Here is a 25625-nt window from a genome sequence, read left to right on the forward strand (position 1 = left end):
GTCCGTTACCTTGTTTCCGCACCCTTTCACATGCATACAGAGCTCATAAACTTTTGTCATGCTTTACCAGCCTTCAAAAACATGTATGTGACTGTGTGCTGGGAATGTCTCATTGAAAAGTTCAAGCTTGAAGCTGTGCTACATCTACAGGCACTCGTGACGTCTGAACTTTGGTGTCTTAGATCCAGGCGTGATTCAGAGGCATGCAACAAATGCTCCCTGGTGTATCCGAACAGCATCAGGGAATGGGAGGCGAAGCTTTGTCGTCGAGCACAAGAAATGAGTCAAGTTGCACTCCCAAGTCCCAGTCGTTATCCAGGTCCTCTGGTATGTCTAAGTGAAGTTGAAGTATAGGTCTTGATGCAAACAGCGTCCACCCGGAGGTACTTCCCCACCTCTTTGTTCCCGATCCAGGACGGAAGCTTGCAGTCAGCACACAAAAGCACTGGTTTGAAAGCCAGTCACCATATTCCAGTGCCATTCTACAGTTGTAGCAGATGCACTTCATGTTTCCTGGTCCATCCGGTACTCCGCAGCATATAAAGTCCTTCAAGTCAGTGTTGCAGATGATTCCAGCTCCCCCAAATATGACTTCGCATCCCACCGATCTGCCAGGGCGCTCAGTCAGATTTCCACTAACTGTGATTTCCCTAGCGCCAAGTGACCCCTGAGGTCTCTGCATGGCCCCCCTTGCGCCAGGCTGTTTTTCAACTCATTTGCCAAAAGCCACATCATTTCCAATTAGGCTGGCACTGGCCTCTGCTTCAGAGAAATTGGTAGTTGATCCGGAGCTCAATTCAACTACATCTCGTTGATTTTCTCGCTATACAACTGCTAAGGCACAGCCAGTAGTAATGGAGGACTCTCCAGCAGTGGCTCTGCCTCCGTGCCAGTACCTTTATCATCTTGAGGTCTTATTCGGCTCTGACTCGTTTGTGCAGAATTTTCATGTCTCCCTGTGATGATGAAGGGGCTGAAGTTTTGCTCGACCCTCACCCTACCAATGATGGATTTTACTGTGACCCCTTGCAAGAGACCAAATTGAATTCCCCATTGGGAGACCGATTAATAAAAGTTCTTCCTTTGCTGCAGTAATAAATAGTTAAAGGAAACAAGGACACACCTGTATGCCTCTTAGGAACCCGAGTTAAAGTATTATTTAAACACCCTTACAGCAATCAGACTGGGTCCTGTGTTGAATTGTCAGAAAGTAATATATATTGAAGATCTTGTACTAGATCATGGGACTTTAGTTGATTGTTTTTGGATGTAAACACACTTACATTGCCCTCACTTCTAAGTGTGTACACTTCTGGGCGCCTCACACTTCTTGATTTTCACTATTTTAAGGCTGAAAGAAATGGTTTAATTTCTGGCTTAGCCTTGCTATTCTTTACATTGAATGAGTTGCCAATTGTACTACCACAGATGATATTGATTGGTGTAAAAATGATTGCCCAATGGTGTTAGCACTCAGAGCAGCAGATGTGTTAGACCTGCAATTGCCAATAGTAGAATCTAAGGCAGTTCTACTTCCTGAAATTTAAAACCTTGTTCTTCATCTTCAGAACCTTTACTACACTCCGGAGAAACCCTGACACACACTAGCTATCACATCGGTGAAGCCAAGCTTGGCACTGCCAATAAGTCATCTTAGAAAACACAGTCTTTGGCTGAAAGCGCTGTGTGCTCGTGGTGTTCGCATGAGGTCTACCTAAAATTTACACGCACCTTGGTTTCTGTTTTTAAAAGTATTGCTGCTGCCACAAGGTAAAGGGAACTAAATAAACACTGGGGCAACTAGCGGGATATTGAAATCGTTATCACATTTTTTTTAAACTACTTTTAGCTGCTAGAGAAAACAAGACACTGACCTCTTACCCGCACGATAAAAATATCACCTCTCAATTACTCCAGTATTGGAACTTTCATAGATTCACATGCCTGAATCATTCCCTGTCGTCGAGACGGGAGTCTCCGGTATATAAAAAAGCAGTGCTTAGTAGTATAGCAAACTGAAAAGAGGCCTAGGCCCATTTCCCTTTTGCAACGCATAGCCTTTGTTATGTAAAAAAGGCCCAAACTTTTCCCTGAACAAATCAGAGCTCCTCACCCTCTAGAACACTCCTGAGAGAACCTTCTGCCCCTCAGATTTTTCTACCCCACGTTGTGCTAGGGAGTCTCCTTTGAGCTCTGCTCAAACTCTTTACTTTTACAGTATTTTGACTTAGATTTGAGGTTTTTCATCTACCATGTCTGAGAAGGAGAAGAAAGGATTATTTAGAGCTTGTTCCACCTGCTCTAAGAAGAGGCTTTATACAGATGACCCTCACAATGACTGCATCTACTGCCTCTATCCAGACCATAAGGCAGCAGATTGTAAGGTATGTCGTACCTTTTCGAATAAGACCTTGAGAGATCGTGAGGGAAGGCTACTGATCTGGCTTCAGAAGGTTAAGGCCAGGAAGGAGATCCTCTCAAGTGAGAGTGAAGAGGAATCTGTGGCTTCTAAGAGATCTCAGAAGAGAAGTAGATCTCCTCAGACACATTCCTCAGGGGAAAGACCTGAGTAAGCCCCAAAAAAGACTACTCCAGGGTCTTCGGGGCGCAGTCCCTCAAAATCCCCTTCAGTCTCAGCTAAGGGGAAGAAGGGTTCTGCTTGTGAGGTGAAACTAGTGAAATCCGCCTCAGATCCACCACAATCACCTCAGAAAGTTAAGATTACCATCAAACGGTCTTCTTCTACGCCTTCTGAGGAGAAGGGTACTGTTTCAGCACCGTCGACAGGACCGTCTACCAATAAGGGACCATCGACGACGACAAAAACACATCCGTCGTCTACGAAGAAAGATAATGTTAAAGCTGGTGAGAAAACAGCGTAGACGATTTCACCGTCGACGGCGATACCGTCTATGGTTTTACCGTCAATGAGAGCGTCGGCGACCGCGTCATCGGCGGCGTCGACGAGGACTGTGCCGACGACGGCAGCGTCGACGAGAACAGCGTCGACGGTGACTACAACGTCAACGGTGGCGTCGACGACGATGACTTGGTCGATGACGGCGATGGGTATCTCGTCGACGGGCTCGTCGACGAGGGAAAAATCACGAGAAAAAAGGTTGGTGCCTCGGAAAAAACCTATAACACCAGAGGTTACATCTCCGAGCAAGGTCTCCCCATTGTTGCCCTCTCACCTGCTGGAAGAGGAAGATTCAGAAGAGGAAGATGACGAGTATGGAATTGCCAGTAGCCCGTTGCAATTGCAGGTCAAGTACCAGGAGGAGGATTCTGAGGAGGAATATGGGGGTTATCAGGAACAACCCCAGGAACAGCACCGATATCGCCAACAGCAACGCGAGGAGATGACAAGTGTGCCATCCTCTTTGTTGAAGGATCTCAAGGGCACATGTTAGAGGATTATAGGAAGAGATACCAAGCGACTCCAGTCGCTCAACAGGCCCCAGAGGTTATTCCACGTCCACGATCGGTACCTGGGACACCGGTTCGTAGGAGAGAGATTTTGCCGGAACCTACTGCTAGGTCTCCACCGCCGACGGCACACCACGATTCCTCGGATAACGATCATGAGGATGGGGAAATTGCGGACACAAGTGCAGAATGGCATGACTATATCACCCCCTCACCGTCTACTCCTCCACAGAGACCAGTAGATTCTCCACCGGAGGACATTGGTGGATTTCATAATTTGATGGAAAGAGCCACTAAGAGATTTGCACTGACCATGACAGAGGAGAAGGAATGCTTTTTATACGACTTCAAGGACTCGTATCGGAAATCCGTGCGATCCCTGCCTATAGTGTCTCATATTTGGAAGGAAGGATTAAAGGTCATGGAGACACCAGCGACGGTAACGCCGGTTCTGGCCAGACTAGATAAAAAGTATAAGGCGCCTATTGATGCTCCTACTTGCCTTTTGGGTCATCCCAAACCTGATTCTGTTATTACGCAGGCGGCACAACAGAAATCCAGGAACCCATCTGCTCCAATTGCAACACCTCCAGACAAAGAGGGCAGAAGGTTGGATAATGCGGGATAAAGGTTTTCTTTAATGTCAGCTCTGCTAGTGAGAGCTGCTAATGCCCTCGCTATCTTGGGAAGATATGATAGGCAAATGTGGCGTGACCTGTCTCCATACATTAACCAGGTGCCTAAACCAGAGAAGCAGGAGGCGAAGAAGATTCTCACGGAAGGGGAGAAGACTTCGGCCGAAGTCATAGACTGCGCTATGGATATAGCGACCACGGCGTTTAGATCCTTGGGAGGAGCGGCGGTCCTACACAGGCAAGGATGGCTGCGAGCAACAGCGTTTAGGCCGGAGGTGCAAAACAAGATTTTAGACCCCCCTTTCAATGGAGAAGAGTTATTTGGGAAGCATATTGATGATACTCTGCAGAGAATCAAGAAGGATACGGATACGGCAAAGGCTCTGGGAACACTGCAATACAGAAAAACCCCTTTTCGTAGCTCCAGGGGTAGAGGACAGTCCTCGTATAGAGGAGGATACCAACAGGGGAGATATTCTTCTTATCCGTCCTCATCGCAGCCTTACCGCCAACAGTACAGCCAGTGTCAATCATGAGGATATACAAAATCAACTCCAAGAGGACGGGGTGGCCGGGGAAAGGACAACACCTGTCGACAATGACAACCTTCATCTTTCGGCTCTGTCAGATGCTCCCCTGGGTGGAAAGATTGCTCACTATCTTCACAATTGGCGAAAAATAACGGATCAATGGGTCCTTAAAATAGTTCAATTCGGTCATACCCCAGAATTTCTTCAAGTGCCCCCTTGTACGCCACCGATGCACCAGAGAGCCAACCATCTGCATCAACTCCGGCAGGAGATTCGGACAATGCTCCGAAAGGGAGCAATAGAACCGGTGCCGAAAGCCCAGGAAAACAAGGGGTTTTACTCCCGTTTTTTTCTTATCAAGAAAAACAAGCTCCAGTGGCGCCCCATTCTGGATCTCAGATCCTTAAACACCTATCTCAAGAAACAATCTTTCAGGATGGTGTCTCTGCAGGACATCCTTCCGTTATTAAACCCAGGAGATCATATGACCACATTGGACCTACAAGACGCGTATTTCCATGTTCCGATACATCCTGCACACAGACAGTACCTTCGGTTCTGGGTAGCCGGAAGACATTACCAATTCAGGGTACTGCCATTCGGCTTGAAGTCAGCGCCAAGAGTTTTCACGAAATGCCTAGCTCCAGTGGCGGCTGTGTTGAGAAAGCAAAAACATCAAATATTTCCTTACCTCGACGACTGGTTAGTCAAGGCACCATCAAAGGTACAGGCCAGAGCGTCAACACAGGCCTGCATAGACTTATTTGCCAATCTAGGATTGACTCTCCACAAGGCAAAGTCGAACCTCCACCCAGCAAAAGTGATCACGTTTCTGGGGGCAATATTGGACACGGAATGCAACAAAGTGTTTCCCTCGAGGAACGGCAACTGAGGATTGTGTCCCTCTTCCAAGACTTTGTAAAAAGAAAGTCTCTTTCAGTCCGCAGGTACAAATCCATGCTGGGCACGATGTCATCTTGTATTCCCCTGGTACCTTGCTGCAGGCTAAGGATGAGACCATGGCAAGAGCAGATAGATCTCCAATGGCGTCAAACGGAGGGATCCTTCGATGATACAATATGGGTGACACCAGTGATGGTACAGGCAGCAAAGTGGTGGACACAAAAAGCAAATGTGTCTCAAGGACTGACGTTTCTGGCAAGAGCGGCTCCTCTAGTGGTAACGACGAATGCGTCGTTAGAAGGATGGTGAGCTTTCCTTCAGGACCTTCAAGTCAGCGGTCGTTGGAAGGCGCAGGAGCAGCAATTACACATAAATCTGCTGGAGCTCAGAGCGATCCGCTTGGCATTACTGGCTTTTCTACCAAGGATAAGAGGTTTGCCGGTGTTGATAAGAACAGACAACACTACGGCGATGCATTATGTGAACAAGGAAGGGGGAACGAGATCTCTCTCCCTGTCTCAGGAAGCCCAGGAGATATGGGAATGGGCTCTTCAGCAAGGAATATCATTGGCAGCAGAACACCTCCCGGGAGATCAAAACGTCAAGGCGGATACTCTCAGCAGGCTCAAATTGTCCTGCCACGAATGGGAGCTAGACCAGGGGACCCTGGACAGCGTCTTTCGAAGATGGGTAACACCGATAGTGGACCTCTTCGCTACAAAGGAAAACAGAAAATGCCAGTACTTCGCAAGCTGGCTTCCCCAGAAGGGATCTTGGGGGAATGCGTTTTTCATGGCATGGTCCGGCATCTTTGCCTACTGTTTTCCTCCAATTCCTCTTCTCTCCCGCGTACTGGTGAAGATCAAGAAAGAGTCGTGCAGACTGATCTTAGTAGCCACGTGGTGGCCCAGACAACACTGGTTCACGGAACTGCTGCTGCTGTCGGAGGACCGTCGAATTTGGTTGCGTCCAATTCCATCGCTTCTGACAATGTCCAAGGGGCAGGTGCTCTATCCGGACCCGAAATCCTGGCGATTAGAAGCCTTTCTCCTGAACACTGTGAGTTTAGCCATCTGAACATCTCACACGAATGTAGGGAGATCCTGTCCAAGGCCAGAGCTGAGAGTACCAACAAAACCTACATGATGAAATGGAAGAGGTTTTGTCTGTGGTGTAAAAGGCATAATGTTCACCCTCTTACTGCTGCACATCATCAAATTATACCTTACATTCTGCTATTGGCAAAGTCAGGATTAGCACACGCCTCCATCAAGGTGCATTTGGCTGCGTTATCCTGCTACAGGAGGTCATCGTCAGGCCCATCCTTATGGTCATCAAGGATTATCAAACAATTTATGAACGGGATATTCAGGGTCTTTCCTCCAGTAAAGCCTGCACCACCATTATGGAATCTGAATATTGTATTCTCTCAATTGATGAAACCACCATTTGAACCGATACACAGGGCAGACCTGAAGTTCTTGTCCTGGAAAGTGGCTCTTCTCATTGCATTGACTTCAGCGAGAAGAGTAGGTGAACTACAAGCGCTCACGATTCAGGAGCCTTTCTTACAGTTTCAGGAGGATAGAATGATTCTCAGGACAAACCCGAAGTTCATTCTGAAGGTGCCAACTGATTTTCATTTGACAGTACCGTTGGTGTTGAAACGTTTCTTTCCTCATCCGTCAACAGCAGCAGAACGAGTATTGCACTCGTTGGACGTTCAGAGATGTATGAAATTTTACTTGAAAGAAACTAAGGCGTTTCGCAAGTCTTCTCAGTTATTCGTCGCTTTCAGCGCACCCAGGAAAGGTTTCCCGCTGTCAAAGTGGGGAATTGCCAGATGGATTTCCGGTGCGATTGTCTACTGTCATCAAGCTGCTGGAAAGCCTTTGAATGCACGAGTTTGTGCCCATTCCACGAGGGCGGTGGCCACATCCACTGCACTGTTTGGAATAGTGTCAATCCAGGATATCTGCAGAGCGGCGACCTGGGCATCTAATCACACCTTCACCAGGCACTACTGCTTGGAGGCAGCTGCAGAATCGGATGCGGCGGTGGGAGAGGCGGTACTGCGGAATATCATCCAGTAACGGTGAGCCTTTTTTACATCCCTCCATCCATACTTTCTCTTGTTTACAAAGTCACATTTTATATAAGTATATATATATATATATATATGTATATAAGATTATGCTTCATTTTCAAATGGTATTGCATGATTATGAAATATATCAGAGAAATGTGCTTTGTTTTTTCACTGCTCACTATTCTGATTCAGGCATGTGAATCTATGAAAGTTCCAATACTGGAGTAAGAAAACAAGTTACTTACCTGTAACTTTAGTTCTCCAGTATTGGAATCTTTCATAGATTCACATGCACCCACCCTCCTTCCCTGAGAGGCTCACCTCGGATTTAGCACAAGAAGTGTGTTGTATGCACAAGTGCGCGAAAAATCTGAGGGGCAGAAGGTTCTCTCAGGAGTGTTCTAGAGGGTGAGGAGCTCTGATTGGTTCAGGGAAAAGTTTGGGCCTTTTTTTATAACAAAGGCTATGGGTTGCAAAAGGGAAATGGGCCTAGGCCTCTTTTCAGTTTGCTATACTACTAAGCACTGCTTTTTTTATATACCGGAGACTCCCGTCTCAACGACGGGGAATGATTCAGGCATGTGAATCTATGAAAGATTCCAATACTGGAGAACTAAAGTTACCGGTAAGTAACTTGTTTTCTTCACTCCGCTGCTTTATCGGGATTCAGGGAATACACCTCACCCCTGCGCCATCTTGGTTAGCGCTCTAGTGTCTGGCTCGCCTGAACTGCCTTCCTATTTAGGTGGGGCAGTGCTGGCGCGCGTCCATCTTAGAAAACACAGTCTTTGGCTGAAAGCGCTCTGTGCTGGTGGTGTTCGCATGAGCTCTACCTAAAATTTACCAGCACCTTGGTTTCTGTTTTTAAAAGTATTGCTGCTGCCACAAGGTAAAGGGAACTAAATAAAAACTGGGGGAACTAGCGGAATATTGAAATCGTTATCACAATTTTTTTAAACTACTTTTAGCTGCTGGAGAAAACAAGACACTGACCTGTTACCCGCACGATAAAAATATTACCGCTCAATTCACTCCGCTGCTTTAGCGGGATTCAGGGAATACACCTCACCCCTGCGCCATCTTGGTTAGCGCTCTAGTGTCTGGCTCGCCTGCAACTGCCTTCCTACTTAAGCAAGGCAATGCAGGCGCGTAGCGCATGCGCCCAGCAGCGTGCCGGAGACGCGCCAGAGACAACCCGTCTGCGCCCGGCCGCGCCTAGCGCCAAGAATGCTGCCGGTTTGATAACTGCCAGATTAAACTACTCTAAGGAGGTCCTACTGAGTATAGGGAAGAAGGTAAGGGGTGGGCCTCAAAAAGATCCGTCACAGACCTCTGCTATCTTAATGTGTGGCCTGGTCAACAGTAGATCCCTGGTTAAACACCATCAGGAGGTGTCAGACTTGCTGGAAGACATGGACCTGGATGTTCTCTTTATTACAGAGACCTGGACCAGTCCTGACTCCTCTGTTGAGCTGGGTTTTGCCTGCCCTGGAGGTTATAAGATGTTTCGTTAACCCAGGGCCCTGGGAAGAGGTGGAGGGGTTGGGGTTATATTTAAGGAGAGGTGGAACTTAGCCCCCCTACAGATTGAGGAGGTCGTAGGGATAGAACTGCTGGGCTTTACCCTGCAAGAAACTAAAGGAAGGACACTAACAGGTATGATTTGTTACAGGCCTCCAGGTCTAGATACTCAGTACCAGGTATTGTTTGACACTATCGCCGCCCTTGCCCTGACTCACTCCAGACTGCTGCTTCTAGGAGATTTTAACCTATGGGACAACGGGACCCTAGGGAGTGACCTGAAGGGCCTACAACACATATGTGAGAACTGCGGCCTTGATCAGCTGATACTGGAACCAGCCCACTCAGAAGGACATGTGCTGGACCTTGTGTTCGCAAAACAGACTGAGACAGAGGTGATTGGCATACTACCCCAATGTTGGACTGACCATTCCCTGATTCACTTTAAGATTAATATATCTACCCATGTGAATAAAAATACCTGCCCAGCAACCTACCGAAAGGGAAGGGACTAGTCTAAATTACCAAAAGATAAAACAGACCCAATCTTCACCAACCAGAAACTTTTTGCTCCAGGTGATTCGGTGGGCCAGAATTATCATACCTATTGTATTATATCACTGATACACTGGATAGACATGTCCCCTTGAAAAAGATAAAGATCAGAAGGAAACCTTCAGCCCCCTGGTTTAGTGAGGAGCTGAAATTATTACGTAATCAGTGCAGACAGGCAGAAAGGAAGTGGCGAAGATTCTGTCTAGAGTCTGATAAGAGACTGCTGAAGCTAGTGCAGGCTAAATATAAAGGGGCTATTGCTAAATCAAAAGCTCTTTTCTATGCCACCTCCATACTTCAATCACCGAATGTGAGAAGTTGGCCTGGTATATAATGCTTACTAATTCTAGTGATCACTTTGTACCATGCCAAGCAACCCTTATGATGATTGGTTGTAATTCAACCTTGTAGACCAGTTATCCTAGTGGTAACGTGGACAAAGCAGTCTTAGGCTAAACTCTGAAAGGCATGTGAAGCCAGCTGTATTACCATACACAACCCCCTTGAATACCAAATGAAAGGACACCACACAGATATATATTGAAAATATGTATTGATTTATTAACTATAAAATCCCCTGGACTCTTTATGAGCACAGAAGCACAAGCGTTAAATCACAAGACAGTTTAAAATACACAAAAGTTGCACAATATGGATGAGCCCTAGGGGCCACCTAAACCATATACTAAGAAAGTGGTATAAGAGATACCAATCGGAAAGGGAACAGGCCTAGGGCCTTGGGAATCGCTGGAGCTATTCAAGACTAGCAGTGACTAAGTCGGGAAAGGCCCGCGGGACTCGGGTGCAGTGTTCAAAGTGCACGCACTTTACAATGTAAAGTCTATGGTGCGTAAAAAGTACAAAGTTAGATAGTTAGGAACCTTCTGAGTGACCTAGAACGCTGAAACTTAAGACACAGGCCCTTGAGATGTGTACCAGTGTAGGAACACTGGCGGAGCGGAGTTACCTCACCCACAGGAAGCGGGTGCACAGGGTCGAAGTAGTGTCGGGTTTCGTCACGCTGGTCGATGGTGCTTGGAGCTGAAGATGCTGCAGGCGGCTCGATGTGAAGAGTTCCGGTGGATCCAAGGGTGGATCTGAAGCTGTGAAGACCTGAAAGCAGAGGGGACAATGTTCAAAGTCACTAGCCAGTGACTACCGTGGAACCAGATTGGAACCAGGCGATGTCGGGTGCAAACAGGCGTTGTCGGGTACCTTCTCTCTGCAGCCACGTGGACACCGGGGGTCGAGGACGTCCAGGAGTCGGTCACGAGCTGTCCCACGCAGGCTTCTCGCTGTTGGCGGTGTCGGCGACCTGATCGGAGCAAACAGGCCTTGGCTAATGCAAGCCACGCAGGAATCGAAAGATGCTTAACACTCGGACCAGCAAGGTCAGAGCGTGTGCTCCTTTTCACAGGAGCTTGGGCAAGTCTGGAGCAACCAGACCCGCTGTGTAGTTCGTCGGTTTCGTCGCCAAGATGGCCGCTGACCACGTGGCTAGTGGCCGGGATGGCGCATCGAGTGGCACAATGCAAAAGGGCCCCACGCAGATCGTGGAGATGCTGGGGGGCTGATCTTCGGTGCAAGGGCTGCTCGGTGGTGGCGGTTCTCAATCCCCAAAGCACAACGTCGAGGATGCCTCAGATGCTGCGCAGTCAGCTTTTCGAGTGTCTTCCAAGATGTCCGGTCCCACGTCACTCGGTGCCTCCTCGGGTCCCTCCTTTGCAGGGACTGTGGATCGGGCTCTGAGACGTCTGGGAGTCTGGGTCTTGTCGGGCTCTGGGCTCGGGCTCCGGCGGGAGGCGGCGGCAAAGCAGACGTCGAGTTGCTGGTTGGTGCCTGTGTTCACAGGGTGGCCACTCCTAGGCCACAAGGGAGATTCTCTTCAGTCTTCTGAGCAGCAGAATGTCGAAGTCCAGTCTTCTTCTTTGTTTAAAGTTGATTCAGGATGATCTGCTGTGCAATGGCACTGCTCCCACTCTTATTCCCAATCTGAGGGGTGGATCACCTACTAGGTCCCTCCTCTGGGAGGAACCAGGAAGGGGGGCGGTTACACCCCCTTTCCTTTGTCCAGCTCCTCGCCAGGCCTGGGTCTTGAAAATCCCAGGACCGGTTTGGACTGGCTTATGCACGGGGATACCTTGTGTGCCCCGGGCATGTCTGATTCTATTCAGCCCTGTCCTACCCAATACACAAAACCCTGTCTGGGGTGGTGCTCACACCTCCCAAGGCAGGAAACCCTTTGTCCAGGCCACCATCTGCCGAGTTTCGGTCAGCAGCAGGAGGCCAGACTCGTGTCTATGGTGGCAGCATCCATTTTGTGATGCTGAGGCTCTGGTTAACTTTAACCGGGGTTAAGGCTACACACATGTCGTGCCCCTCTAGAAGGGTGGAATGCTATCCCCGTCGACAGAACTGTCGAGGGGATAGTATTCCAATTCGTATGACACCTTACTCGACATGTTTTGATAAAGCCAAACCAAAGATAGCATTCAACCGCGAGGATTATAATGCACTTAAGAGTATATGGTATGGCAATATCCCGGAACAGCTTAGGGAGTGGTTCCCGACAGCTGCAGACAGGCTCAGCTCATGCTAGAGCACCATCTTACATATTTCCAAGCACTCTGCCTCCAGGATTGATGAGGCCTTCCATAGGAGTGGCTGATAGGAACATATGTGTCCAGTTTAGGGTTAGGCACAGGCATACTGTACCTAAGTAAGAGGTGATTACACCCACTTACCCCAGCTGAGTGATCAGCCAGTTGTGTCAAATATGGAGGCCAGGCCAGGGGTGGCATAATACATGCTGCAGCCCCTGGTAGGCCTTGGAACCACCTATGCCCTGGGTACCTAGGGTACACTGTTACAGGGGCCAATAAGGTGAACCAGTTCCAATTCGTAATGCACCTAAAGTGCATTGGCAGTAATTTAGAGAGAGAACAGCAGGCTGTGGGTCTGATTAGCAGGCCCCCAGCCACATTAAGTCAGAAACCAGTGAAGCAAAAAGCAAAAATTTGGGGTGACCATAGGATAGCAGACCCTACTCTCCTACACCGAACAGCACAAAAACTCTCTTTAATATCATGAGACCTTTCCAACCCGGCCTGTAGGAGCAATAGAGTGGTCGCAACACAAAAACTTTGCGATTAAATCGCCATTTTCTTTGAAGAAAAGAGTGCCAATATTGTGGGGGGGCTTGTCCAGGGTAAGGTCAGCAGTCAGAACGCACTACTCCAGACTGCTGAGGAGGAACCATGGGTAGTATCATCCATTGAGAGCTTTCAACCTCTCACAGAAGAGCTTTTTAACAGCCTCGCTCTCAGTGTGTCCTCTGGTTCCCCCTTAGACCCCCTTCCTCATATGATCTGGAAGGAGTATGGACCAGAGATATTTATTTCCCTGGATGCGAATGATAAGCTGCCAGTCCCTGGAGGAAGGAGTAGTGCCGGAGGTATAGCAGTGGTAACTCCCCTACTCAAGAAACCCTCGCTGGATCCAACAAACCCAGCTCACTTTAGGCCTATATCTCTCCTGCCCTACCTTATAAAAATTCTGGAAAAGGCTGTTAGCAGGTCTCTGTCGAGTTATCTTGAAGATAACCGTTTACTGAACAGGGATCAGTTTAGGTTCCGTCCAGGCCACAGGACAGAAACTGCGCTGGCAACTATGCTAGACACACTGTGAATGTGAGCCGACAATGGTAATTCATCAGTGCTAGTGCTATTGGATATGTCGGCCGACATATCCAATAGCTGTACAAAAGGGGGTGGTGATGGACGGAGCATCTGAATCAATCAAACACTCACACTGAGTCAAAAGATCTGGGTTTAATCCATCACCGTTCTTTAGCCCACTCTGCCACCCCAGTTCAGACATGGCTATATGCAAATCAGTCTGACCCTGTGCCTAAGGGGAACAGTGCAGCCCGAACTGCCAAGCCATGTCTTACCTGGACCGGAAACAAGCTTCCGAGGATCGGTTTCTGGCATTCCAGCCGTCTTCAGCCCGGCTTGCTTGAATCCAGTGGCAAAGTGAGCAAGGGACTCACGTCTGATCATGAGGCACAGGGTCAGACTGATTTGAGTGGAGTGGTGTGGCTCACTGGTTAGAGGCGGCAGACCCGTAAGCAGAGAACAGCCCGGGACCAGGGTTCAATTCCCGACGTGGCAGGGTTGTGGACCAGGGTCAAAACGGACTCGATTATTCTCGCCTCAGTGCCTACTCTAACCAGGGAACACACTCGGTAACTCTGGGCATTAAGCTTGCCTCATCTCTACAACGGCCCCCCACAGACGCTGGGGATGCCTGGTTTCACCTTGGAGATACCAAGAAAGGGACCATCTCACAGGGAAAACCAGGACTGGTTCCCCAGTTGTCTTCAGCGCCAGGATACTCCTTGGAGTCGCAGTGCGCTTTACAAGTACACCCACATTTACATTTACATTTGCATATAGCCATGTCTGAACTGGGGTGGCAGAGTGGGCTAAAGAACGGTGATGGATTAAACCCAGATCTTTTGACTGGGTGTGAGTGTTTGATTGGTTCAGATGCTCCGTCCATTACCACCCCCTTTTGTACCGCTATTGGATATGTCGGCCGCATTCGACACGGTAAACCACGCAGTCCTGCTAGGCAGACTGGAGAAACTGGGTGTGAAAGGCAAAGCTCTGAAATGGCTACAATCGTATCTGTCAGATAGACAACAGGTAGTGACCATGACTCTGTATGCCTCCCCCAAGTCCCAGGTTCATCACAGAGTGCCACAGGGTTCGTCGATCAGTCCTATCCTTTTAAACATATATCTGCGGCCCCTGATCCCTATCATAAAATCCTATGGGATCGACTTGATCAATTATGCCGACGACACCCAATTGGTGTTTTCCCTTGAAGGGAAACATGCGGTGTCTATGGATACATTCCAGGAATGCATGCGTCGGGTCTCCGGCTGGCTTAAAGCAAACTCTCTACAATTTAACGATGGGAAAACGGAGGTAGTCTACTGCTCGACGGCTAAATTGAATCAGCAATTACCGTGTGAGCTCTGGTTTTTCCCGGGGACCGATTTTTGTGTCCCAGTAAAAACAGTGCGTAATTTGGGAGTACGGTTTGATGAAAATCTTCAAATGGTATCGCAAACCAACAAAACAATCAGCGTATGCTTTGGCCTGTTAAAAGCACTTAGATTCTCCCTCTTCTACCCAATGAGGCTAGACCCCCTGGTGGTAAGGAGCATAATCTTGTGCAGACTGGATTACTGTAATTCCCTATATTTAGGTGCCCTTCATACATCTTGCAGGGGCTGCAAAGAGTCCAGTCTTTAGCGGCTAAGCTGGCACTCAACAGACCATGCAGTTCCTCCACCACAATGGCTTTGAGAGATCTCCATTGGTTGCCGATAAGGGACAGAGTTACATTTAAATCAATGTGCGTTGTCTACAGAGCACTGCACAGTGTGGGCCCCCTATCAATGCAGGAAAGATTCACATGGTACAAGCCCACTAGGCTCCTTTGCTCCTCCAGTGTGAGTCTGGCAACAACTACTAGATTCAAGAAATCCAGGATGGGAGGCAGGGCTTTTTGCACAGTAGCATCCCAGCTGTGAAACGAGCTGCCCCAGAACATCAGGCAAGCCGACTCTCTGATATGTTCCAGAAAGAGCCTATAGACCGGGCTATTTGCTAAAATCTGAGACTCAGGTGCCCCTTACCCAGCCCTGCTATCTGCCGTTTCCTTCTGATTAGGTTTTCTAAAGCACCAGGATACCCGTAGGGTGGCAGTTTGCGCTATATAAGAGCAACATACAATACAATACATACAATGCAATACAATACATGCCCGCTCAGGGCAACCCAGTATTTTAATGAAGACCTCATTGCTAAAACGTTTTGCACTCAGGCATGGGCATGGGCCAGCAAAGTAAACCTGGACACCTTTCCTACTGTGCCGCCTGATAGATTATTGAAACGCATTGTTACTTGGCAAGAAACTATTTTCCTCTGCCTGTTTGGCTTTGCGATCTTTCCCCTGCCACTACCGGCAAACTACTCTGGTTCCACCGTAGGGAGTCACTTACAGCCAGTGGAGAGCGAGATTATGCTCTTAATTGCCCAACTGGCACCCAATTATCTTGTACTAGTGGGTTCTGCAGGCTGCCCATCAGATCTCTGCCCTTTTCTTTCTGTCTACACCCACCCCTTTAGTTCTGCTTTCACCTAGACTTTGTTGGATCATGTCCCCATCCTTGACATATGCATTCAGCTTGATGGCCAATGGGGCAGAAGAAAAGATGCCTGGGTAGGATCCTGTTGCGTTTGACTGCCCAAAAAGAACAGTGGAATCAGTCTGATTTTGAAACACCAGTTCTTAAAAACTTTACTTCGGAAGGACAAATTAGAAATGCTACCCTTGACCTAGGTTCTCTCTGCTCTAGCTCCTGGGGTGAGGAGAGAAACCTGTGATTAGAAGTATCCAATCGAAAAACAAGTTACTTACCTTCTGTAATGTTCTTTCTGTTTGGTACCCTATCTAAATGCAGGGTCTCCACCTCCCACCCTATTCTCCATTCTAGGGTGTGGACTGCTAGGCGTTAACAAGGTCCTGCCTTAGAGTCTGACCACTGTCACTGGTCTCCATCTGTCCCTGGTCTCCATCTGTCTTTGATGCGCCTCGTATAACGATGCAAAATGTTTTTTGGGTGACTGCCATCAACCAGCATGTATGGGTAGAACCTATATTTGGCTCTGCGCCAAGCTCCGGGAGGCAGGGTGAAGCGGCCATGAAAGCCCACCCACCACCTGTCGGCGTATGGAAGCAATTGCTGGAAAAGTTTCCGGATCTAGTCTGGCTCTTAGGGGAATTTAAAAGGTGAGGAATATGCTGTTAAGAGTATCTACCACAAAGGGCATTACCAAAGGTAAGTAACTTGTTCATGTGCATGCCTGTGTATAATTATACCGAGTATATGCCATAGACTACAGACTGCATTTTGAAGTTTCTTGCTGCTTAATAGTGAATGTCCATTGCTATTCAAGTCAGTGATGTACACTTTATCGACCTTAGAAGAATGAAGGTTGGCGTTGTCTCACAGCTATTAAAACTCTTACTCTTCAGGTATATACGTGTCTTTGCAACGTTCCTCTTACTCACTTGATCCCCTAGATCATCTTACTCACTTATCCTTTGATCACTTAGTTATATTATCTGGAATCGATACCTGTTACCTGAAAGTTGCATTCGTCCTTCTGCCGTGAGCGTATTTTATCGTGCTTCCCACGATGATTTCAATCTGTAATTTGCATATAATTACACCGATTTCTGCTTAAAGTAAGATAACCAACTGATTTGTTTTACCAGCAGATATATCTATTCGCTAAATATAATCGGAAAATTGGCTTGGTGGCTTATGCTTCCTCTTTATTAGTGTCATTAAGAGTAATGTAGCGTTACATCGTGCTACATAAATTAAAAAAGTACCACAGAGCTCTGTAATCTTTTTTACAATGCTAAGCGCCTGCAAGACTAACAGCTGGCGTGGGGAAAATCATACGCATCAAATGTACAAAAGGGTGCTGTCACTTTTTCATAGGTGTCTGGCTTGAAGCCAGTAGGGGGGAGACGTCACCGCGGAATTTTCAGGTGTTTCCATTTGCCCTATATACACCATAAGTGACGGAATAGGGCTTTGCGGTGGCGTCTTCAAATATTGGTAGATTCTGTATACTGCGAGGGACGAACAGGGGGGGGGGGGGGGGGGGGGGGGTGAGCTTCCGCCCAGTGAAGGCTGTGGAGTGGACGGGCTAGACAGCTGCGTCTTTGTGTTGTTATGGCAACAGTACTCTACGCGCCCAGGGAATCAGTGGCAGGAGTCTCGAAATAAAAATGCACGTCATCACCGGCTGGAAGGAGCCAAAAATAAGACCACTTACCTTTCCTGAGCTGCCGCCTCATCGGATCTTTGATAATTTACAGATTCACCTGCTACGACCCCTGACATCTCCCGCCCCCCGACATCCCCCGCCCCCCGATATTTTTCCCAGAAGTCCCAACTTTCTCCCTAGCTTGTGGCGTTGTCCACAGATCCCGATACCAATCGTTCTCGCCAGTCCATACCATTGACCCCGCATCCCGAGATCTCTATGATCACATTTTTTTACCACTTACATTCCCCCAGTCTCTCCTACACCCCTTACCATTCTACCTCTGTCAAACCGTTTCCTTTACGACGAACTCCTTGTATACCCCGGTGCCCCTCAAAATATCCCTCTACGTTTTCTCTAACTTGCTCATTTGCCTCCAATCCCTCACGCCCATCGCAGCGCACTGCCCATTTCCTTTAATTTCCCCCCAAAATTTACCCGATGCCATGTCCATGAATAATCCCTCGCGCATGTTCTCAAACGCTGTCCACTGACCTGACGCTCCACTTCGGTAAACATCAAACATCAAAACCCATTCAGCTATAGTAACTACCCTCTTCTCTGCCCCTAACCTCTCTGCCCTTTTTCCGGCCGTCAATCAAAACCTTGGCCCTTATCGCGAACCTCTACAGCTCCACAACTCACTCATGTGCCTCCCTCTCCATGCCATCTCCAGCTCCTGGGTACACACTGCTTGTGCTGGGCAAACATCTATTTGCATAACAAATCATTGTCTGACTACACCTTTCTTAGGTCAGCTCCCCGCTTTCACCAGCCCAGGCAAACGCACTCGAGAGAGAGGGACCTTGAAATTGGCTGATTGGGGGGGAGGACATATGAGTGAGTGTATGTGTCTAAGACATTGTAAGACAGGCTGAGAAGATCGGGGGGCCGCCAGGAGACAACAGCCAAGGTTTTCCGAAACCTCGAGATAATAGCAGCACTAGCTTAAGGGACAAACGCCCTATCGCTTGCTGAAGTTGCCAGCATTAGTATGATGGGTGCACGAATAATCAAAAATAATAGCACTTGTACTTTTTCTGATGTAGCACTCGCATTTGGCAGTTTAGGCAGTTGGGCCACAAGTAGATAATGATAAGACCAGCATTATACAACATGATCACCGGGAAGAGGTGTTGAAAATAAAACATGCAACGGTAGACACAGAGGATAGCAGAAAATAAGAGAAGTCTAGTGCAGATAAAGTATGTGCATCTGTGATGGATACTTCTAGTGGCACATTCCTCATCTTTGGGATATCCTGTGTGCCACACTGAATCTGGAGATTTATGCAGCAGAGTTCCAGCTTGCCAGTAGATAGCATCATGCTTCTCCCCACCAGCTCTGCACTGCCCCGGAAGGGACAGAGTGGACCCACTCAGACAAGACGGAAGTCCTCATCCTGGGATCATCGCCCTCCGCCTGGGACGACTCCTGGTGACCCCCTGCCCTGGGCACCACTCCAAAGCCAACGGACCACGCACGCAACCTGGGCTTCATCCTGGACTCCTCCCTCTTGATGACCAGACAAGTCGACGCCGTCTCCTCATCGTGCTTCAACACCATGCGTATGCTCCGTAAGATCTTCCGATGGATCCCCACCGAGACCAGGAAGACCGTCACCCAGGCACTCGTCACCAGCCGACTGAACTACGGGAACACCCTCTACGCCGGAACCACAGCCAAACTTCAGAAAAGACTCCAACGCATCCAGAACGCCTCCACACGACTCATCCTGGACATCCCCCGACACAGCCACATCTCCGGCCACCAGAGAGACCTACACTGGCTCCCCATCAGCAAGAGGATCACGTTCAGGCTCCTCACCCATGCACACAAGGCGCTCCACGACCTGAGCCCCAAGTACCTCAACGACCGCCTGACCTTCTACACGCCCACCCGCCAGCTACGATCGACCAGCCTCGCCCTCGCCGCCGTACCACGCATCCGCAGAGCCACCGCCGGAGGAAGATCCTTCTCCTACCTGGCAGCCAAAACTTGGAACTCGCTCCCCATCCACCTTCGACTGACCCAGGACCATCTCTCCTTCAGGAAACAACTCAAGACCTGGCTGTTCAAGCAGTAACGCACCCCTCTCCCAGCGCCTTGAAACCCTTCCGGGTGAGTAGCGCGCTATACAAATGTCATGATTGATTGATTGATTGAAGGTGCCACCCTTGCGAGTGGACGTCAGTTCCTTTGTTACTGCGTCCTTAGGCATGGATCCGAATCACCGCTCCTAACTTTGTCAGTGTTCAGACGACTTCTAAATATCTGTGACAGTGTGCTAGGAAATGATGTCCCGACCGAAAGTAAGATTTAAGCTGTGCAGAAGTACAACACCCAGATGTTGGTCATGAGTCCACCCAAGGTGTGCTTGTGGGGCCTATGCCCTGGCCATGACTCATGTGACAAGTGTGCCTTTATGCATCCAAAGTTAATTCGGAAGCGGGACCAAGCTCTGTGCTGCAGAACACAAGAAGAGGTTGCAGAAACAGCACAGTTCCCACTCCAAGTTACAGACTTCATTGCCCTCTTGTTCCCAAGGCCAGTCCCATGAAAAGTCCTTTTCATGATTGAAGTATTCCAGTAAGTCGAAGTCTTGACCTAAGTGCAAGAAAGCCCTTTGAGACTCAACCCTAACTGCCGCTTGAAGTCTAGTGAGTGGGCATGAGTGATTCACTATAAAGATGTACTTCTTCAGTGTCACCAGAATCCTTCCCTGTCTTATTAGTTCCTGCACATCCTGATTTTTCTGGATCTTCTTTGAAACCGCAGGAGATTGTGGCCTTGAAAAATGCCAGGCTGCAGTTCTTCTGTGCGATTCCGCCATCCTCTGGTGTGCCTAAAGACTTCAGAGCTGTAAGGGTCTCCAGTTAGACTTTTTCCAGCAGGTCTGCTCCTGCTCCACCTGCCTTCATGGGACCTGTTACTACGCCCTGGCCTCTACATCAGTACCAGTGTCCACACCAGTTCCTTCTATACTGACAACCAAACCCACCCAAGTGGACCCAGTGACGGTCCTGACACACAGAAGACTGCTCCAGCTCCATGTCATTGTGCAAGATCACAATAGTGTAACTGGTTGTCATTCAACCAGCTTATAGTCCAAGACCTCTGCCACCACACCAGTACTGTCAGATGCTTGAGGCTCTTTTCGGATCTTGTTCTAGTCCAGTGCAGTACTCATCTGTTGTCCCTCAGGACACTGGTGTTGGGGAACAAGACAACTGATTGACAATGCCTTGTTTTTAGACGTCCAAAATGCCAGTGGGCTAGACACATCTCCCGAAACAGAGCTAGACTCACTACCTGAGATACGCCATGTAGCAGGTGCTGGACTCAGAAAGGGTGTAGGGGTGCTATTCATGATATTACCTTGTTGGACCTGGCCCTTTTTGGCAGGTTCACCCCGAAACTTTTTGCTTTTGCCTAGCTTGTTTCTGTAACCTGGTGTTGGTGATTTTAGGTCTCTGCGCACTTTTTCACTGTGGTCCAGTGTAAAGTGCGTGCGCTCTGTGTGTGTGTGGTGAGAGTGACCTGCCCTCCCATAGGAATGCATGGGGAATATGTGTGATCCTGGTAGTTCCTGATGTGTGGGGAGTGCAGGGTCGAGTTTGGTATGTGCGAACTCGTGAAATTGAATGTTGCGTAATGATGTATGCGGCATGAATGTGTCTAGTGTGGAAGTGCCACTTCTAGAAGTTGGCATATTTGTGTAATTTGTGTCTGGCGTGTGATTGGCTGGAGCCTGGCTCCAGGAGTCTGGATGGGTCTGCCCAGTGGTGAGTGTTGAGATTAGCATGCTGATGTGAGGGGAGAGGTGCACCTGGCCCTGAATAGGGCTGGGTTTCCCTCCACAATGCTGGCTCCACCCCCTGTGGTGCGTCTGATGTCCCTAGCCTGGCCAGTGAAAGGAGTTCCCTATAACCAGTTGTAGCTGGTTCTCACATTGCCTGCACCCTGCTAGACAAAGGATTTTACTGTATAAAAAGGGACTGTGTACCCTTACAAAATGTTCTTGTTTCTGACTTGAATCCTGCCAGGGGCGTGCTGCTGCTTGGGCCCAGGGGAAGGCTTGCCTCCCTGGGCTCTGCCTAGCCCCTGGATACCTGATGGACCTGGATGCCTGGAGGATCTCTGTTTGCCTGGGGTCCTCTTTTGCTTCACTTTGCCCCCAGGACCTTTTTCTTTGAACCCTGTGCATTTGCTTAGGACTGCTGGGACCCTCCTTGCTAATGGGGTCATTTCTGAGGGGCCTGGCGCTGTCTGTGCCCCCAGCGCCTTGAGAGCGCTTTATTTTACTTACTGGGCAGAGCGCTGTCGTTTTCCCTTAGAGCGAAGTGCTCCTGCCCCTTTTGATGCTTATTTGCATATTTTTATGGACGGGTGCCACCCAGTTTATTTAATTATCTAGCGAGTGCCCACCTCGCTTCTACTTTTATTTTTATTCTCGAGGGTGCCCACCCCTCATTTTGCCACTGTGAAATCACCGCCGCGGCCCGGGTACCGGGATCGCGACAAAAAACGGAATTCCGGCCAGCGCCCGCCTGACTGTGGGCGGAGCCGGGAGGGACTCTTCCGCTTCCCCCTGCCTGGGGGAAGCCATGGCGTGGTTGCCGGTCTCCTGTAGGGAGAGGGAGCCCGGAGATGCTGGCTGCAGTTTGCTCCTAAGGGCCAGTGAGGGCCCCTGTCGCAGTTTGCTGTTTTCCAGCTGCCCAGCAATTAGTGGTACAAAAGGGGGTGGTAATGGACAGAGCATCTGAACCAATCAAACACTCACACCCAGTCAAAAGATCTGGGTTTAATCCATCACCGTTCTTTAGCCCACTCTGCCACCCCAGTTCAGACATGGCTATATGCAAATCAGTCTGACCATGTGCCTCATGGGAACAGTCCAGCCCGAACTGCCAAGCCATGCCTTCCCTGGACCGGAAACAAGCTTCCGAGGACCGGTTTCTGGCATTCCAGCCGTCTTCAGCCCGGCTTGCTTGAATCCAGTGGCAAAGTGAGCAAGGGACTCACGTCTGAGCTTACCCTGCCACACTTATGGCAGCCAAAAGCGGTACAAAAGGGGGTGGTAATGGACGGAGCATCTGAACCAATCAAACACTCACACCCAGTCAAAAGATCTGGGTTTAATCCATCACCGTTCTTTAGCCCACTCTGCCACCCCAGTTCAGACATGGCTGGGGTGACAAATGCAAAAAACAACAGGTGATGGACAGAATGCAGAACAAAGTCATACATTCACCCCAGTACAGAGATGGATTTAGGCCCAGATCTCTGTACTGGGGTGAATGTATGACATTGTTCTGCATTCTGTCCATCACCTGTTGTTTTCAGCAATTAGTGGGCAGCTGCACCGTTTAGGCGCAATGTGAGAAAGAGAGTCCCTAAGAGGGACAGAGATGGCACAGTGGTGCCAGGCCTGCTACAGCTGTGCAGCACTTAGTGCCAGCTGCAACGTTTAGGCCCTGTACTGTTCCCAGCTGCCCAGCAATTAGTGGGCAGCTGCAACGTTTGATTGGCACTGCAATGGCAGCGCGCCCTCACATTCTGGCCAAAAGGGCATTTGAGCCCCTCCTTGAGATGGCCAGTTGGTCAGGGGGCTGGTATGTGGGTAGGGCGCAAGGCCCTAATATGATTTTTGCGCAATGTGATTTTACTATGTTTATGATAGTAATTGCCTAAGGTGATGTTTGCGCAATGTGATTATGAGGTTATTTTACCTATGTAGGTTTATGTTTACGCTACTCCCTATTTAAATAGGCCATATGCGGCAGCGCAGCGGGCCCGACGAAGGCGCGCCGGAGTTGCGCCTGAGTTAAGCCCGTCTGCGCCCGTCCGCGGCCGGCAGGGGATAGGGGCGACTTCCCCTGGCCACTTCATTCACTATTCCTCAGCTGATCTCATTCACTTACACGGTCATTGGCCCCTCGACCCCGCACTACTCACCGGATTACCAACATGGGCTGTTTCTCTCCCTGCCAAGCCTGCCCACAGGGCTGCCCCCTTCCTTCTGTTTCTCCGTTAGCACTTCAGTCAACGCCCGCTTCTGGCACTCTCTCTCCCCCATTATCTATTATTTTATTGAACACTAGGTCAGCCATTAGACACCATCAGGAACTATTCATACTCTTAGATACGGATAAACCAGATCTTTTATTCCTAACCGAGACGTGGTTTGGTGAGTCTTCCCTCCCGTCTCTACTGGCTGCCCTCCCTTCTATCCGCGCCGACCGCCCAGTAGGGAAAATGGGTGGAGGCGTTGCCCTTATCGCCCGTACGGATTTTCAGTTCCAGATTCTCCCCTCACCCCCTATAGGAGGAATTGACCACTTAGTGGTCCGTTCTACCTCTTTCTCCCCTCACCTAGCCTGTGTGCTGGTATATCGTCCACCTTAACCCATCCCGTCCTTTCTCCCCGCCTTTCAAGATCTACTTGGCACACTGGCTGTTAATTATGCTTCGGTGCTGGTCCTCGGGGACTTTAACTATTGGTCCTCCGACCCCAAGGAATGCTCTTCTTCCAAGGAATTTTCTGAAACTCTATTGTCACTCAATTTCTCCTCCCTGGTTCACATTCCCACTCATATTCACGGTCACATCTTAGACCAAGTTTGGTCTCTCAACTGTCCCCTTTCCTCACTCACCGTTTCCCCTTGCACTTGGTCAGATCATTTTCTAATCTCCTTCTCTCTTCGCCTCTGTCTGACCAAGATGCCCGTCCACGCCAAAAACTCGTGGGCTCGCAACTGGGGCAAAGTTAACCTGTCGGACCTAACCTCCTCACTCCTGGCCTCTTCTCCTTCCCTGTCGGGCTTGGCGTCTGCTGCCCAAGCTAAGGCCATCGATTCCTGGGTTACGGATGGAAGTGACAGTATGGCTCCCCTTCGGCGTACCTCGATTAGGCGCCCTAAAGACGCTAACCGGTGGTTCAGTAAAGAACTAAAAGAGTAGAAACTAATGGTCCGACAGGCAGAACGCAGATGGAGACAGGACTACTGTCCCATCTCTAAGTCCCGTTACGTCCTCCTTCTAGGGACTTATAATAAAAGCATTCTAGAGACCAAGAAGGCTTATTTCTCAGCCAAAATCTTAGCAGCAGAGAACCAACCTAAGGAGATCTTTTCCATCACTCACGACCTGGCCTTCTCCGACAGGACCTCATTGAAACCTCTCCCCTCTCAAAATCTCTGTGACTCTTTGAAATCCTACTTTGTGGAAAAAATTGCGACCATCAAAACCAATATCACCCCCCCCGTCCCCCCTCTTTGTAGACCCCAGTTACCTCCTGCCCAAGCTTCTCTCATCTCTCTCCCCCCTCTTTCTGAGGAAATTTTCCTTTCTCTTCTCCCTAAAATCAAATCTGGCTCCCCAGCTGATACCTGCCCTGCACACATCCTACGGCAGATTTATTCAGCGTGCACCCTGCCCCCTCTTATGTTTCTTAATAACTCCTTGGCCCAGGGTGTCGTGACCCCGTCACTGAAATCCGCCACCATTGTTCCCATTTTGAAAAAACCAGGAGCCGATCCCTCTCCTTGCTACCCTTTTTGGGTAAGGTGCTTGAGCGACACGTCACCTCTGTGCTCAGCTCCTTTGTCGAGGAGAATGGGGTGCTGGCCCCCTGTCAGGCGGGGTTTCGGCCAAGGCATTCGACAGAGTCAGTGGTGGTGTCTGTGCTGGATACCCTCAGGGAGGGCATGGATAATGGTCAACCCCAGGCACTGGTCCTCCTTGATTTGTCCGCCGCTTTTGACACGGTGGATCATTCCATCTTACTCTCCCGTGTCAGGGCGGCGGGTATCGGAGGATCGGCCCTCATTTGGCTTTCATCCTTCCTGAGGGACCGGACCCAGGCGGTTCGTCTTGGGGAGTTTTCAGCTACCCCCTGTAAGGTCCAGTGCGGGGTGCCTCAGGGTTCCTTTCTGTCTCCTCTATTATTCAATCTGTACATCTCTCCTCTCATCTTTGCTCTTCAGCAGCTGGAGGTCACGGTATATAACTACGCCGATGACCTCCAGCTCATCTTTAATCT

The 25625-nt window shown here is 49.2% G+C and overlaps 1 protein-coding gene and 1 pseudogene across 2 annotated transcripts in view; both read left to right on the forward strand.

Annotated features, from left to right (window-relative positions):
- The window catches only part of SMG6 (SMG6 nonsense mediated mRNA decay factor), a 1283123-nt gene that overhangs the window by 724081 nt on the left and 533417 nt on the right, over nt 1-25625 (forward strand). The gene's annotated exons all lie outside the window — the stretch shown is intronic.
- On the forward strand, nt 5228-7590 carry LOC147730383 (uncharacterized; annotated as a pseudogene).

The sequence above is a fragment of the Lissotriton vulgaris genome, chromosome 2_1 (assembly GCF_964263255.1).
Source record: "Lissotriton vulgaris chromosome 2_1, aLisVul1.2, whole genome shotgun sequence".
NCBI lineage: Eukaryota > Metazoa > Chordata > Amphibia > Caudata > Salamandridae > Lissotriton > Lissotriton vulgaris.